The 16,955-nt window shown below is 33.9% G+C and overlaps 3 long non-coding RNA genes across 4 annotated transcripts; 2 read left to right on the top strand and 1 right to left on the bottom strand.

Moving 5' to 3' along the window:
- Positions 1-3,750: 3,750 nt before the first annotated feature.
- LOC113092501 (uncharacterized) lies at positions 3,751-6,700 on the top strand. Its single transcript, XR_003287576.1, has 3 exons — positions 3,751-3,856; positions 3,969-4,065; positions 6,498-6,700. It is a non-coding gene; the product is annotated as an uncharacterized LOC113092501 (long non-coding RNA).
- A 2,513-nt stretch (positions 6,701-9,213) lies between these two features.
- LOC113092503 (uncharacterized) lies at positions 9,214-11,894 on the bottom strand. 2 transcript variants are annotated; one of them, XR_003287579.1, is made up of 3 exons: positions 11,112-11,894; positions 10,678-10,861; positions 9,214-9,353 (listed from the first exon to the last, which is right to left on the bottom strand). It is a non-coding gene; the product is annotated as an uncharacterized LOC113092503 (long non-coding RNA). The 2 variants fall into 2 exon arrangements; XR_003287578.1 differs by lacking the exon at positions 9,214-9,353 and having other exon boundaries at positions 10,144-10,861; positions 11,112-11,526; positions 11,769-11,894.
- A 1,657-nt stretch (positions 11,895-13,551) lies between these two features.
- LOC113092502 (uncharacterized) lies at positions 13,552-16,751 on the top strand. The gene is made up of 3 exons (XR_003287577.1): positions 13,552-13,794; positions 15,911-15,985; positions 16,234-16,751. It is a non-coding gene; the product is annotated as an uncharacterized LOC113092502 (long non-coding RNA).
- The last annotated feature ends 204 nt before the right edge of the window (positions 16,752-16,955 follow it).

Here is a 16,955-nt window from a genome sequence, read left to right as displayed (position 1 = left end):
TTTTTTGAAAAGTTATACGTTATAAGACTTGATGATTCTCTCTAATTCATCCTTATTTCAGATTATCAATTTGGTTTCAGGTCAAAAAGAGCAACCTCAATGGCAGTCATTGAACTGGTTGAGGAAATATCCACAGCGATTGATAATGGAGAGTACACTTTCTGTGTTTTTATCGACCTGAGCAAGGCATTTGATACCATTGATCACAATCAGCTGCTGGCTAAAGAAGAACAATATGGTATCAGAGGCATTGCCCATAATTGGTTGAGAGATTGTCTTAGTGCCAGAGATCAGTACGTACATATTAACAACTTTGACTCTGAAAGAACAAACATAACGCATGGAGGTCCACAGGGCTCTATATTGCGGCCAAAGCTGTTCATAATGTACATAAATGACATTCCGGAGGTCCTGACAAAGTTAAATTGTATCTTGTTTGGCGATGATACTAGTCTCTATTGCTCCGGACAAAATTTTGCATTCCTCTTAGGGATAGTGTAAAAAGAGCTTTCCAAATTAAAAAACTTGGTTTGATTATAACAAATTATCAATGAACTTGAATAAAACTAAATATATTATTTTTGGTAATAGAAAATTTGAGGAACCAATCAAAATTAAAATTAATCATATAGAAATTGAGAGAGTGTGTAACAAAATTTTTGGGTATCTACACTGATGATAAACTCAACTGGAAATTACATACAAACTATTTAAAGACAAAAATATCTAAAATTATTGGTATAATGTGTAAAATTTAATCATTTAATCAAAATTCACTACATTTATTATATAATTCACTCATTCTTCCGTACCTAAATTATTGTGTAGAAATATGGTGGAATAATTATAAATCTATTATCAAACCTATCTTCATATTGCAGAAGAAAGCTATTAAAATTGTTAACAGAGTTAATTATTATGCACCAACTAACCCATTGTTTATTAAATTAAATGCATTGAAATTACATGATTTAGTTGATCTTAGCACAGCTGCATGATGTATAAGGTTCTCAAATTTCCAGTCTGTATTCAGGAGAGGTTCAAGCCCAGAGATACTTTACATAATTTGAGAGGAATCAGGGTCCATCAAAAAAATAAGGGCAGGACCAATACCAGAGGGAGGTGTTTCTCAGTTAGAGGAGTAAATCTATGGAATAGCCTGGATGACACATTAAAACAATCTATATCAATAAAGGTGTTCAAAAAATATTTTTTAATCAAATGTGATTGGTAGCTATATTGCATTAAAAAATATTATTTAGTTTAAATACCATTAAAATAAGTAGAAGGCCAGTGTATAATGCAATGATTCACGGCATTATTAGGGTAATTGAATGTTTAGAGGAAAATTAACAAGGTGACTTGTGCAATGTTATTAATAATGGCTTACATTTGAAAACATTAATATGTTATTCATATGAACTGTTTATATATAGTAGGTAATATTTTTACATCTGTTTCCACTTTGCTACTTTCTGATTATTGTTGCCCCATGCTGGGTATTTAAATCTTGGTGTAAAAAGGGTTAGGCATCAATAAGTGTTTCACTTCAGCCTAAACCCCTTCAGTCATCGCTGTACTATAATAATTCTGTTTGTGTACTTAACAGTGTGTGAAAAGTGTTGAAGGGATACTTTGTTAGTCTTCAGAACACAATTTAAGATATTTTGGAAGAAAACCAGGAGCCCTGTGACTGTCCCGTAGAGTGTCAAATAAATAATAGATAGATTTGAGTGTCATCTGCGCCAAAATGAAGAGACACACCATGTTTTTGTAGGCTAGAGCCCAGAGGAAGCATGTAAAGAGATCTGTGGACACAGGTCAGAGGTCTAGTCTGGATAATAGTGAGGAGGGGCCTATGCTATCAAACCAGCTGATAAATCTAAAATAATATGCAGCACAGAGTGTCTACACTGTAAAAATTATTTCTGCAGTTTAGTTATTTCAACTTGTTTTTTTTTTTTTGTGTAGAGATAACTAGATTGTCCAGACAACAAGAAATTTTAAGTTTTCTTGTCCTCAACTAAACTGAAAGTTGAATGAACAAGTAAAATTGTTGTTTTAACTCAAAAATTTATGTTTTAACAACTGCAATAGATTTTCTGTTGAGTTAACAAGTATAACTGTTATTTTAACTAATAAATGTAAGTTGAAACAACTGCACAAAATTTGCAGAAGGTTTTACATAAATTCTAATGCTTTAATTGCAGTAAACTTAACTTAATTTACTGTGTAAACTAAACTTAATAAACTAAACTTAATTTACCTCTCTAATTGCTGTCTGGTAAATTGCATGATCTTAAACCCTGAATTCCAAGCTTTTAAAACCGCTTTAAACATAAATCTTCAAACTTAATGACATTAAATCTATTTCAAACTTTCTGCTCCGGTTTTCTCAAGCCAATGTTAATGGTTGTCTTGTAGTTATCACTACTGTGGTATATATATATATATATATATATATATATATATATATATATATATATATATATATATATATATATATATATATATATATATATTAATTACAATGTATTTTATTTTAGTGTGTACATTAAACCTGTTAACCTGCACCCCGACGCCCTCGTCCTCAAAGCCTTACCACTCGCATGTGTCAGTGATTATGAATAGATTAAATGAAACAGGACAAATTCAATCTTGACAAACTATGTATCATTATAAAAATCTAAGCCTCAAGCATCGTAAACACGGCATGGTTTTGCAGCGTTTAGTGTCACAAACAGAATGAAGCGATCCACTGGAAAAAAGAATGAATGAAAAATAGGCGGAAGATAGTTTATTTGAATTTGGCGCTCACTCCTGGAGCATGTGACAGGCTCTGATTAATTTTCGACAGTTTTTATATCTGTGAGGGTGTGTTTTATGTTGAATGTGAATGTATCTGCATGATTACCATCTGTTTGAGTGCAAATCAGCCCAAATCAGCTCGCTATCACTGTATGATCACGGCTATCAAAGTGAACGCGTCTATATGAATAGAGAGTGGATTATTTACTCTATGGCACATTTGTGTTATTACAATCTGTATAAGTGGCCATCAGCATATCAGCATTTATTTGCATCGTAATTCATTGTAAAAGATGCATTTTTAGCAATCTCAGGAAGTTCTGTAATGGGCAAACAAAGTTAAATCTTTTTTTTTATTTTTTATTATTATTATTATTTTTCTTACTCAAATTATTCTTATTGTATTTTTCTAGTGCTCAAATAAATCATTTATATGATATCTAAGTTTCTGTCTAGTGTTTTATAATTGAAAAAATCTATGCAGTGGTATGTTTACTGACTAAATAGTTTGTTGAAGCCTTCAATACTATTGGGAAATATATTTTCTTATATTTGGGGGGTGGGGGGTGTAGACATGTTTGTAACACACTGAAGTAGGAAACTATTACAATTATAAGTTTGATATAGTACTTCATCTGTGAGTCCCATAATGGGGGGTCAGGTTAACAGGTTAAAAACATTCCTGTAATTTACAGTTATGAGCACAGATTAATTAAATTACACCTACAATTTGTCTAGCTGCTTCAGTTTTTATTCATGGTCAGATTCCAATTTATCATTGGCGGAATTGAGCGATTCATAAAAATGAACCACTCAAGATGATTCGCTGAATCAATTGATCACTGTGACATCAAAGTACCGCGAGAGCGATTCGAATGCATTGGATCCGTGTGCTCTCTTATCGCTCTCGCGGTACTTTGGTGTCATACAGCGCTGCTTCAAGTCGAACGCGGCTATTTTTTTCCTCTGAGAATTTGAGAGAAGCCAGCGGAAACTGGATTTTCCATGTTGGACCACACGTGTCTCAGAAGAAATAGAGTGATACAGAGTAAGTGTGACATTTTATATTATGCTAGTGGATTGTTTTAAGTCTTTAGTTCATAATAAGCGTTTTGGACATAGAAGACTCGCTCATTTTACTTCGTGTTGTTGACTCACAGGTTCAGTCAAGTTGATTAAAAGCTGTTCGTTCACCAACTGGACCAAACCGGATTTTTACCTCACCTTTTTACCATCACTTCAGAGCGCCAGATATAGGTACGTTTTCACCACAATATTTGAATTTTAAAAAGTACCGTTAACTGTCAAATTAAATCAATATGGGTGATAGAAATGACAAATAATATATCTATGGTTTGAAATGTCACAGTTTTCGTTATTACTATTCAGAGTTTGGATCCTGCGCGGCGTTGAGCCATTTCGTCGTGCTTTTGTTCTTGTTTTAAGAAATCTTAATAATGTGAAGAATTACACACGATGTTGTCACGAATGTACGGTTATTGAGTGTATTTATGCACATAGAAGATTCGCTCATTGTACTTTCTCATGTTGACTCACAGCATACATGCCAACCCTCCCGATTTTTCCGGGAGACTCCCGAATTTCAAAGCCCCTCCCGAAAATCTCCCGGACCGACCTTTCTCCCGAATTTCTCCCGTTTTCAAAAGATTGTCATTTAATGTCAAAAGCAATCCTTCTCTTGCTTTTTTAAATAACATTTTTTTGTATCTCAATAAGTGAATTAATGCCGCGTTGTGCTGTCCTGTTTACCGTTGCTTAGAGATGCAAGCGCGGCAAATTCAGAACAGAAAAAGAAGAAGAAGGGGAAGAGGAAGAAAGAAGAGACATGGCAAATAAAAAGAATAAAATATGCCTGCAAATTCCCAAATTGTGTGTGTGATCATATATGGCACAACCCACAATCCCTTGGTTGAACATTATTAAAGTTAGAGCTTTTTTTAGCACGATCAGACAGAGGAATTAGTGCAGGCGTTAACTGACACACTGCATGTTTCAGTGATGCCTGTGTGTGTTATTTGAGAACACAACATTGTTGTCTGAAGTTTAAGGGTCTCCCTGCATTTGAAAGTACAAAAAAAATATAAGGCAGTAATTAAAGATAATAATAGAGATATACAATTAGTTTTTGGCTTCCAACGATAAAGCAAGATAAACGAGGTTGCATCACTTCCAGCACACCTTCCATTCCTTCAGAGTTGTGCTTTTGTTTCTCCCTAAAACCACAAACGTAAATTGACAGCAGATAAACTGCACTCAAAATCACTCAAAGAGTTTGCTGTTTGATCTGTGCTTAAATAAGGATTAATTTATATTTAATCTATGCAATGTGCAATGTCAATGTTTGGCCACTGACTGAATGGGCACTTCATGCAGCTCACATAAATTCTCATTCACTTATTCTTGATTTAAATGTTTAAATTGGCAATGCTTAAAACATGCAGAACGGAGTTTAGTTTAAACACTGATATCAGTGTGTGCTGTTCAAGTCTCACCTGTGATTGTGTGCTGTCAACACCTGGGTGATGACTCCGTAAAGGACTGATCATATTAGAGCATACGACACTCACATTTAACAAAGTTTGCAAAGAGCGACTGTTTTGTCCACTTTCTTTTGAGCATGTGGAGAATTTAATGGTTCGACTTTTTTTTTTAAAACCAAGAACTGTTATGCCCCTACTATGTTAACACTGGAATAAGGATGCACCAATATCACTTTAGTATGATAGTGATGCTTTTATTTGGTGCTTTTTATATTTTGGTGATACTGATTATAGATGCCTGTATTTTCACTGAAATCACAAGAATATGAATCATTATTTGGCTTTCCTTCAGTTATTTTATACTTAATTGTGCCTGTTAAAATGTATTGTATTGCTATATCATATTTTATCTTTCAACTAGAGGTGGTCGTGTGATATAGCAAAAATATCAAAGCACGATTATTTCAGGAATATTACGATTAATTTTCATGTTGGTTTTACATTTTGTTATGTGACTGATCAGTAAATCCAAACTCATTTCCCAATATTAAAAAATGCAAAATGCTGAATCAAATCATTAATTGTGAATCATAGATTTTAATTGTGAATTGTGTTGAATTGTTCTGAATTTTCAAAAATTACTATTGTTTCAAATCATTTAGCTGTCAATGAAGACAAAAAAGTACCAAGTAAACTGGATCTCATTCGACAAGTATGTGTACAAATGAATTTGCGTATGAAAACTGCATACTAACATTTTTACAAGCAAATAATCCTTTATCAATAACTTCTATTCTAAAACTTGGGGCTGAAAACTTTACAAAGTAAAAAAAAAAAAAAGTTGTTACCGTCTCATGTAAAAAAAAAAAAAAAGAATCTAAAAAAATGGTAACGTAATGCGCGTATGTGTAGGTGGTTTTTGATGAAGTGACATCGCCATCTATCAGGAATTTTTCCTGTTTTTAATTTTTTATAAAAAGTAGAAGAATATTCATCAGATTACTTGAATAGCTTTAATTGTAAAAATTAGAATGGCATAGACAAACATTTTATTGGCATGGACCGTAAAAAAAAATACACTACCAAAATGTAAACCGGTATTTACGGCATTTAAAATGAATGTTTAATGTGGTAATGAAAGTTCAAGTCTACCGCTAAATCTTTAATCTTTCTCTCTCTCTCTTTCAGCTGACTGACAATGAGATCAATGTTGTTCAGAGTGTCAAGTTGGGCATCTTGTCAATCAGCGAGGACACCAGACAAGATTGTGCCTTCCAAGACACTTTGTGAATATGGCTGTGATACTGGAAGGCAGTGTTAATTTCATTGACTAAATATTTTCGTCATTATTTTCGTCACGAATATATTTTTGCGGACGAAAACGAAACGAAAACTAAAATAGAAGGCACTGATGGAGACTAAAACTATGACTAAATTGATTGATATTATCGTCAACGAATAAAGGACGAGACGAAAATAGACTGTGACGAAAATCAAATCAGCAGACGGGAGAGATGCGAGGAATGAGCAAAAGAACCGGCAAAACGGAACAGGCGAGACTGCATGAGAGAAGAGAACCAATCAGAGCCTGACTTATTGAGACGTGAAGCGAAGGTTTTCAGTTTTTATGAGCTCCCGGGAAGACGGCATTCGAAGAGGTGATGTCTAAAAGAGCGACAAAATGTCCACAGCTCACTTCACGTTTGACGACAAACAAAACAAAACAAACTGTAAAGCACGCGGAGCGGTCATTCGTGGCAAGAACACAACCAATTTGAAAAGACATTTACAGACGAGCCACCCGGACATTTTCTCAAATGTAATTTCACAACGATGTTCTTTTGGTTATTGAGCTAAGCAAAATTGGAAGACTGCAGTGCGTAGATATTGTAGCATTAAATATTACGAACTGAAAAGTACTGTAAAATAGCCCCTTCTTCAAGTTAGATGAGAGCACAATACTAATACGTAATATTATGATACATACATTTGATTAATACTAATGTTTAGTATATTTTATAATGTTCTACTTGTTGACAATATCACAAATATTTCTATATTAGTCATGTGAAACGTGAATGTTCACATCCTATCATTATACATACTAATCTAGCAATATTGTAGTATTTAAAACATACAATATTGCTAGACAAATGAATACCTTATAAAATCTTGTTACTTTTTTTATCCACCCAACTTATTAAATATTTACTTTAAATGTATGCACTTATTGTTCAGCTCAGCTGTAAGCTTTAAGGTCCTGGACCTAACTTTATTTTTCTTTTATTGATGGTCAATTGGCAGCTAGTTATTATTTACATTATCATGACAGTGTTTGTTGCTGCATAAAAGCTTTTGAATCGAAATAAAGACACAGTTGTGTTGAAATAAAGTTGAATTTGTGTTTTATATATTTTGGTTAAGTTTGTTTCCTATACCAGCTGTAAAAAATTGTCTAGTAAATCTGTTATTGATTTTAGTCTTATTTTAAAATACCAAGCAATTTAACTAAAATTTGACTAAAATTAAAACAAATCAGATGACTAAAACTTGACTAAAACTAAAAAGAATTATAGTCAAAAGACTAAGACTAAAACTAAATTAAAATTTTGTGTCAAAATTAACACTGCTGGAAGGGGAAATTTTCATTGTGTATCTCCAAAACATTCCAAATTCCTTTGTCACATTGTTTGGACTGCTTTACGCTTTAACCATCAACTTTCCCAAAGAGCTGCGATACACCTTTGAGGTGATCCAGTGGATCTTCATGAACATTGATGGGGAAAGCTGCTCTGCAAAAGTTCATGGACTAAAAACAAACTAATGCGGTGAAGTGCCTGCAACCATTGCCATTTCCTTTTTTTTTTTTTTTTTAAGATTAATTGATGAATTTGTTAAAGCATCAGCTACGTTGAGATTAAAGTGGTATGAAACCAATTCATATGTCTTTTAATGTCTTAATGCTTTTCAGAGTTTCTTTTTGAAAGGAATGTTGTGAACAGGATATTTCTATATGTATATATATGGGATTGGCATTTTAAAGTGTTTAGTTTAATTGATGAATTTGAGGCTTGAGAGCATAAATAATTGATATCTTAGTTTATATCAAAATGGCATTTAAGCCAATTCATATATCTATAATGCGTTTAACAATGTTTAAACATTTTCTTTTGGAATGAAGGATGTTTCTATATTGAATGCTGTGGGGTGATCTTGTTTAATGTTATATAACAGATTAATCCACAAAACGTGCATTGAGACAGGTGTAAAACACCTTTGAATGAGGTTGGTGTTTTTAGGAGTTTATTCCAATACATTTTGTGTTGAAAATTGTATTTGTGATCGTTAATTTGCCATACATTTGTTTTTAATTAAATGTATTTTACAAATTAATGTTCCAAGTAATTCATTTTTTGGAACAGCTGCAGGTTTTAAAGTTTCATAACACTGCTTTAGTTGGCTGAACTTACTGGATGTAGTTTAGAAAACACTACTTTAGTTGGCTGAACTTACTGGATGTAGTTTAGAAAACACTGCTTTAGTTGGCTGAACTTACTGGATGTAGTTTAGAAAACACTGCTTCAGTTGGCTGAACTTACTGGATGTAGTTTAGATGACTTAACTTTAGTTGGCTGAACTTAAGTTCTAAGTTTACTTAACTAAATTAAATCAGTTCATTGTACTTTATAACTTGTCAGGTCAACCTTTCCAAATTTGTCAGGTAAACTTTTCCAAATAAGTTAGGTTAACTCAAAAAAACCAATGCAAAAAGATAACAAAAAATAATGAGTTAAGTCAACAAAAGATTTTTTTTACAGTGCAGAATCAGTGGAGAGATAAACATAATTTCAGACTCAGAAAGATTAAAAAGATTCTCCTTAAGTTGGAGGCGTCTGACCTGTCGGTCTGAAGCTCTTCTGCTGCGAGCTGGAGCGTGTGTTTGCATGGACTAGGCATGATGTTGCTCCGAGCACACTGACGCTTGTGAGGAGTGAGGTCATGGGAGGTCACCAGGTCCTCAATATCATCCACAGACGCCATGACCTGTGAAAACACACCAAACACTGAGGGGTTTTATTAAACTTTATTAATGACCCTCACCACACAGTACTTCTCTAATCACATGTCAGATTAAACAAACGCGTGTCTGTGTTAGCACACTTGAGGTGACAGCAGGGGTGGGGAAAAAATGTATTATTAGATGCATCACGATGTGGACCTGGACCATTCTGAATCTATTCACAAATGTCAAAAATCGATTTAAAAAAATATTTAATAAAAAAAAGCTTCCACCTGGCTCAGAAAGGGCAAAGCTCATTACACAATCGATCGCAACTTTTATTTTATATGTTGCACACTTTGGAGTTGAGATACAACGTCCAATCAGAGATATTTTACAGACACCGTGATCCCCACACTCATGAAAGTCATGGAATCACTGAAGAAGGCGGGTGGGATAGCTGTAACGTGATGTGTGGACATCCATTACCACAGAATCTTGTCACCGTAACTGATGAGTGGCAGCTAGCGTCTCATGTGCTCCAGACAACAGCAGTGAATGAGAAGCACACAGGTGCAGATATGGCTGAGCTGTTAAAGAATGTAGTGGAGGAATGGAAGATCACTAAAAAAGATGGTAACACTTTAGTATAGGGTCCGATTCACACTAATAACTAGTTGCTTATTAGCATGTCTATTATTAACATATTGGCTGTTTATTAGTGCTTATAAAGTACATAAAATTGATGACATACATAATCCTACCCAATACCCTAAACTTAACAACTACCTTATAAACTATTAATAAGCAGCAAATAAGGAGTTAATTTAGGCAAAAGTCATAGTTAATGGTTGGCTAATAGTCAGAATTGGACCCTAAAATATGTGTGACCAAAGAGATTTAGTTTTAGTCACTGATAATGAATACAGCATGGTTGTTTCTGCTGAACAGTGTAATTTCCTGCATGTGAAGTGGTCTGCCCACAAGCTAAATCTGGCCTCTTATCAGTGCTCAAGTTGCCCACTTTGTCAAGGCTACTAGGTAGGGTGAGATGCATTACTACCTATTTTCACCGCAGTACCCCTGCAAAACACCAGCTTGAATAGAAGCAGATTCTACTTGGTCTGTCGAAACACAGGCTAAAAACAGATGTGTGTACCAGTGGAATAGTGTGTATGAGATGGATGACAGGTTTGTGGAGTAACAGCTTGCAGTCTCTGCTGCATTACAGTCTCCTCAGGTAATGAGAGGAGAGTCTGACATCTACACGCTCAGAAGAGCAGACATCTCAAATACATACGATATTATCAAGGCCCTAAAGCCAATGAACGATGCAACTACTCTCATGTCAGATGAGAGCAGTCCCACCATCTGTTTGATTGCTCCTTTGCAAGCTCAATTCATCCAGGACACGTAGAACAGCACCGGAGAGTCATCAGTGGTCCCGGAGACAAAGCAAACCACCAGTGGAGACCTCAGCAATAGATACAAGTGAGCAAGAGAGAAGCACTCTGTTCACAGCGTCTGTGATTCAAGGGCCTGCCTTTTTTCCCTGTGGAGGAGAGAGAGGAGATGTATGGAAGAGTGATTGAGGCTGCATCACTAGAGGTCATTCTGCTATTTTACTTCATGTCAAATGTCACTCTGGGTTTATGATTTCATAATAATAACAACAACAAATTCTATAATAATACAAGGTTTTTATATTGAAAAATAAAGTACATTTGTGTTTTGACAAGTTTGTTCAAAATGTTGTTCGGATTAAACATAATGATTTAAAAATGTAATGCTTTTGTATTCACCTGTTCTTCTCATTGTGTTTACCTACAGCAGGAGGTGAGAGTTGAAGAGAAGAAGACTGGAAGACTCCACTGAGGAGGAGCAACAGCAAAGCCCTTCTAACAGAAGAAAGTCATCATCTTCTCTGCTGGAGTATCATCTGGTGCTAGAGTCCAGCAGCAGCCTATGTCTGCTCATGCCAGAGCTGAAGAAGTGACCAGTAGTGCTCCATCACTCCTCTCTCCCAGGACCCTCTCAGCTGGAGGAGTAAGAGTCAGATGAGGTCTCCTCTGATTTCCACGCTGGCCCAAACATACTTGTGTGTTCCTGGCACCAGTGTCTCTGCAGAGAGAGTGTCTTCTACGGCAGGAGATACAGTAACAGCACACCTGCATCTGAACACGTAGACCAGCTCCTGTTCTCACACATCTGATCTAGCTGAGCACATTTACATTCTGTTACTGGCTGCAAAAATCGATAATCACTTTACTCTCTGTGTTAAATACTCTCTGTGTTAAATCAGACTTAGACAGCGATACACATAAAACACGTCCCGAGGTTTCAAATGTATCCTCGTCACTGTCTCAGCTCTGCTGAGAGTCACGTGTCTGCTCAAACAAACTCTCTCTGAACTGCCTAACAGCGCGAACTCAACGGGAAGACGGAAAATACAATCTTACCAAGAAACGTTGAGAGATCCGCGGCAGTTTGAGTATTAAAGGCTATTTATTCTCCTCTTGAAATGGTTATGTTATGTTAAAGGTTTCCCCTTTAACGTGTCGACGCGATACGGACAAACCACCACATCTTCTTCTAGTGTTTTATGGTGGTTTACCGCCACCTACTGATCTACATTGTGGAGTGTGTGTAGATTTGGAAGAAAGAAACAATAAATAAATAAATACATATTACAGAAAAAAATAGATTGTACCTATTGTTCCTGTGTTTAGGTATTTAAAAAATATTTCATGCACTCTTGATTGCTTTTACCCATTTCCTAACAATACATTTAAATAAATATTATCAACTCCCATCCATCCTAATTCTTGAATTAATTGAAATCTCTCCCTCTCATATGCAGAATATTAAAAAATGTTTTGCTTCACACTTTCCAATTCTTCACATTTGTGACACTTTTCCTGATTCATGATAACCTCTATCTTATAAAAACGATACTAAAACTTCATTGCTGTATGTCCAGTTCTCAGTCTTGGAAGGAAGGATGATGTCTTTCCTTCTATTTCTCTTTTCCTCTCCTTTCCTCTCTCTTGAATCTGGAAAAAATCTACCTCATTCACTTCTTCTTCTTCTTCTTCTTCTTCTTCTTCTTCTTCTTCCTTCCCAGCCGGCACATGACCGACCTTCAACGTTGAAATATGGTTGAAATAAGGTCAGTTGTGGTTTCAACGTTGAAACAACATTGATTCAACTTTTAAAGATGGACGGCTGAAAAACCTCCAGCACTTGACCAACTTTCAATGTTGAAATATGGTTGAAATAAGGTCAGTTGTCTTAACAAAACAGCGTTAAAAATGTTTAATGCTAAATGGTTGAAAAGGTTAACAAACTTTTAAATAATTTATATTAAATTAATTAAGATTATTATTATTTTCTTAAAATAATAATATATATATTTTTTGATGATATTATTATTAATGATATTTTTATTATCATTATTATTAATATTTAAGAAATTTGAAATCATTTGACAATGGATTACAAAATAAATGTGTAAAACAAGCATACTTATACTTTAGATTTTTCACAAATATATAAGCATTTAATAAAAATATAATTAAAAAGAGAGTCAACAGAAAGTCACGAGTTTAAAGTTTAAAGCATTTAATTCACACAGACCGACCGTCACACAGAGAATACGAGATGATGCTGGATAAAAATGCACACTTCACAAGATCTCTCAGCTGGATTCAACTAAGTTTGCAAGGTTCATGAAAATAAGTGTTCATTACCCATATGGAAATTTAATATATTCACATATGTGTGAAGCACTGTTAAATATATTGAAATATATTTTGGAAATAAATTTTAAAAATACATAGGCTACGTGTGTGTTTACATAGGCTATTTGTGAAATTATATTCATGCTTCAAATAACTTTGAATCAATGTGTTTTTGTAGTGCAGCAATGCATTTAGTTTCTACACTATGTTTACCATTTTTAAAGCTATTATTATATTATATTATATTATATTATATTATATTATATTATATTATATTATATTATATTATATTATATTATATTATATTATATTATATTATATTATATTATATTGATCCTATGTTCTAATTCAGTTTAGGCCTACTATCAACTTAATAAATATGTTATCAAGTGTCAGGACAAGTTTATAGTTTTATGTACTATGTAAACGCTGTGTAATGTGTTTGATGGGCATGCGCATTCGAGGTGCATTTAAACTGTGTGGAGGGAGATACCATGGAAACCGGGCGGCAGCTCAGCTGACAAGTAGCAAACTACTTCCTCTCTAACGGTTGTTTTTACTAAGTTGTTTTTATTAAGTTTAGTCCCTAAAATTACACAAATAATACATACAACTTTTACTGACACTTTCTTACATGTAACTGACATGCTTCTGTTGAATATTTACTTTACACAAATGGTTCATTGTCATGGGAATAAGTCCATTATCATCACAACCGTGAACTAACAGAGGCTAACTATAAGAGGTAAGCTAGCTATAGATTTGAGCTCTTCTTTAGGAAAGTTTGGGATTTTAATCACATATTATGTGTAGATGAGGTTTTTTTATAGCTTTGTAAATGTTTTGCTGGCAATTTGTTGATGGATGAATTAAAAAAGCTAATTAATTTAACCTAAAAGTATGCACTGTACTGTTAATTAGGGTTGCCAACCGTTCTGTATAATATGGAATTGTCCTGTATTTAAGGCATCAAAGAAGCATTATGAAAGCTATAAGGCCGCAGTTTGCCCCGTATTTTAGGCAAATACCATATGACCTCCTAGTCCATACGAATATCAAACTCTAAGCTGAGAATCATTTTTTTCTTTTTTTTCACAAGTGTTTGATTTGTAAGCATAGCCGTTCGAATGAGGCTGAGGGGAATCCTCTGCCGGCTGGCCTCTGCTCAATCTCCCTTCACAGCGAGCTGGACTTGCGCTAACGGAGGCATTCACTAAAATATCTGTTACGCTGTTCTGAAATCCCTCGAAAAAGTGCTAGCCAGCTAACAGAGTAAGGTTTAACGTCTGCATTTCTACTTCAGCTAATCAGTTTGGGAGAATGCAGACAACGTAATTCCAACATCCAGCCATGCAAGAAAGCGTGCATTTTACCTGAGGGAAGACATAATCAATAAGGAAAGTCTTCTTTCTTTAATTTAGGTAATGTTAAATACCTAGATGAAACAATTTATATTTAAATAAATTACAGTGTACTCTTAACCTTGAATGTCATTCTTAAAACACAAAATTACCAATGAAGTGCCAAGCACCCAAAGCAGTCCATTAACTCTTTAAGTTATCTTTAATTGAAAAATAACCATTTCCATTTGTACTGCATTAGGCCTACTGTATCGCTATTACACACACGCAAATCAGAGTCAGAAAGAGCTTTATTGTCACGTATGTTTGCACATACAAGGAATTTGTTTTAGTGTCACAAGCTTCCAGAACACTGAGAAAACAACAACACATAGATAATAAAAAAATTGACAAAATAAAGAAAAAAAAATATTTTGTGAAATATTTTGTGAAAGTATTATATTTTAATATACTTTAAAATATAATTTATTCCTGTAAAGCCATGCTAAATCGTGAGCATCATTATGATCAATCATAAAGCATTAAATTAAGCTGATTTATTATCAACGTTGGAAACAGTTGTGCTGTTTAAAAGAATACTTTTATTCAGCAAACATTTAGGTATAAAATGGATAAAAAAAATATATTTTTAGAATATTGTTAAAATTAATATTTTAAATAAATTCTGTTGTATTTAACTTTTTATTTTATTTATGGAACATAGGTTCCATAAAATATTAAGCAGCACAACAGTTGATAATATTATCAACACTGATTATAACTCAGCATATTAGAAGGATTTCTAAAGGATCATGTGACACTGAAGACTGGAGTAATTATACTGAAAATACAGTGCTGCGTCACTGAATAAATTAATACAAATGATTTTTAAACTATAATAAGATAGGAAACCAAAATTCGAAATTCTTCACAATATTACTGTTTTTCTGTATTTTTGATTAAATAAATACAGCCTTGAAGAGCATAAGAGAATCCAATAAAAACATTACAAATCTAAAAGATATATATATATATATATATATATATATATATATATATATATATATATATATATATATATATATATATATATATATATATATATATATATATATATAATGGACTGAAACTATTCCAAACATGTTTTTATCTGTCATTGTAGAGTAGTCAAAAATTGAATAAAAATTGTACTGGGGTTTTAGTAGTGTCGGGAAAAAGCCGTCTAATGGGAGCTGCTGATAGAGATATAGGAAACAAAGGTGATCTGAGAAACCTTATTAAATAACTTAAAATGCTTTTTTTCCACAATAAACATTGTGATCACCTATATCATCAAAGCAACTTTAAAACCTAAAAACATAAATTATCTTTTCTTAAGACTTTTTGTAGGATGTTCTGTACATTATTCTCTCTATTGTTTGCATTTCACCTCTGCTGTAGTTTATTCTTAATAAATATGACATTGTATACTATGTATTATTGGCTCTGTGCAAATTGCTTGTTTTCCTATATTCTTCCAAGCTGAAGACCATGCAGCAGAGTTGGAGTGGACCTCTTGTTGAATAACTTCTCCAGGCACTATGAACCATCTGACTAGTAAGAAAAACATTCAAAAGTTTATCAGATATTTTAATAATTTATTATATAATATTTAATTTGATTGTCATGTTAATATTGCCACTGCCTTTACTTTATGAAAAAAACACCATTATATAAATTCATAAAAATCTCGAAGGATTCAGGGGCAGGGTTTGGATGTTCTTCCTTCACCCTCTCTATGGCCCCATTTACACTGCATGGTTCAAGTGACCCAAATCTGATTTTTTTCCTCTCATGTGCCACAGATTGGATATGACCGGTGAACGTGGAAGCAGGAAAAAAAAAACGCATGGATTCCGATGTTCTCAGATCGGATTCAGGCCTCATTCATATGTGGTAATAAATCAGATTTGAATCGGATATGTGCATTTCCGTGTGACATGTAAGCAGACAAATCGGATATTCCACAGTAAATGCGAGTTGTACGTCATTAAAAAAGTGACGTCAACTCAGGTGGACACCACCAACTGAGATCACATGACTTATTATAGGCGCGAAATTCGCCCAGGCTGCAACAAGGGCTCCTCTTTTTTTCTCTGCCATACGAGACCAATGTTTTGCTGATTTTTTAGTTGACTTTTCAAAATATTGTGGAAAGCAAAACACTGTATAATTTTATTTGCATCTGCATCCATTGTATTTCGTGCTGTTTTACTTCCTTTTCCAGGTCAGAAAGTCTATGTTTGGTAGTTTCAGCAGTGTATAGTGTAAATGCAAAAATCGGATACGGGACACTTTTAAAAGATGATTTAAGCGGGTCGTCAAAAAAACTGGATATAGTCAGAAAATCGGATTTGGGCATCAAGACCTGCAGTGTAAATGCAGCCTATTAGACAACTATAAAACAGGTGTTTTTTTATTGTTTGTTTGTTTGTTTTTTACACAGACTTTATTTCATTAATTAAAAAATGTACAAATTTCAGGTTTTAGCATCATCCTTTAGTATTAATAATAGCAATTTCAGTAA

Source organism: Carassius auratus, unplaced genomic scaffold (genome assembly GCF_003368295.1).
Source record: "Carassius auratus strain Wakin unplaced genomic scaffold, ASM336829v1 scaf_tig00214607, whole genome shotgun sequence".
Classification (NCBI taxonomy): Eukaryota; Metazoa; Chordata; class Actinopteri; order Cypriniformes; family Cyprinidae; genus Carassius; species Carassius auratus.
Note: the sequence above shows the minus strand (reverse complement) of the source record. Positions and strands in the feature narration are given on the sequence as shown.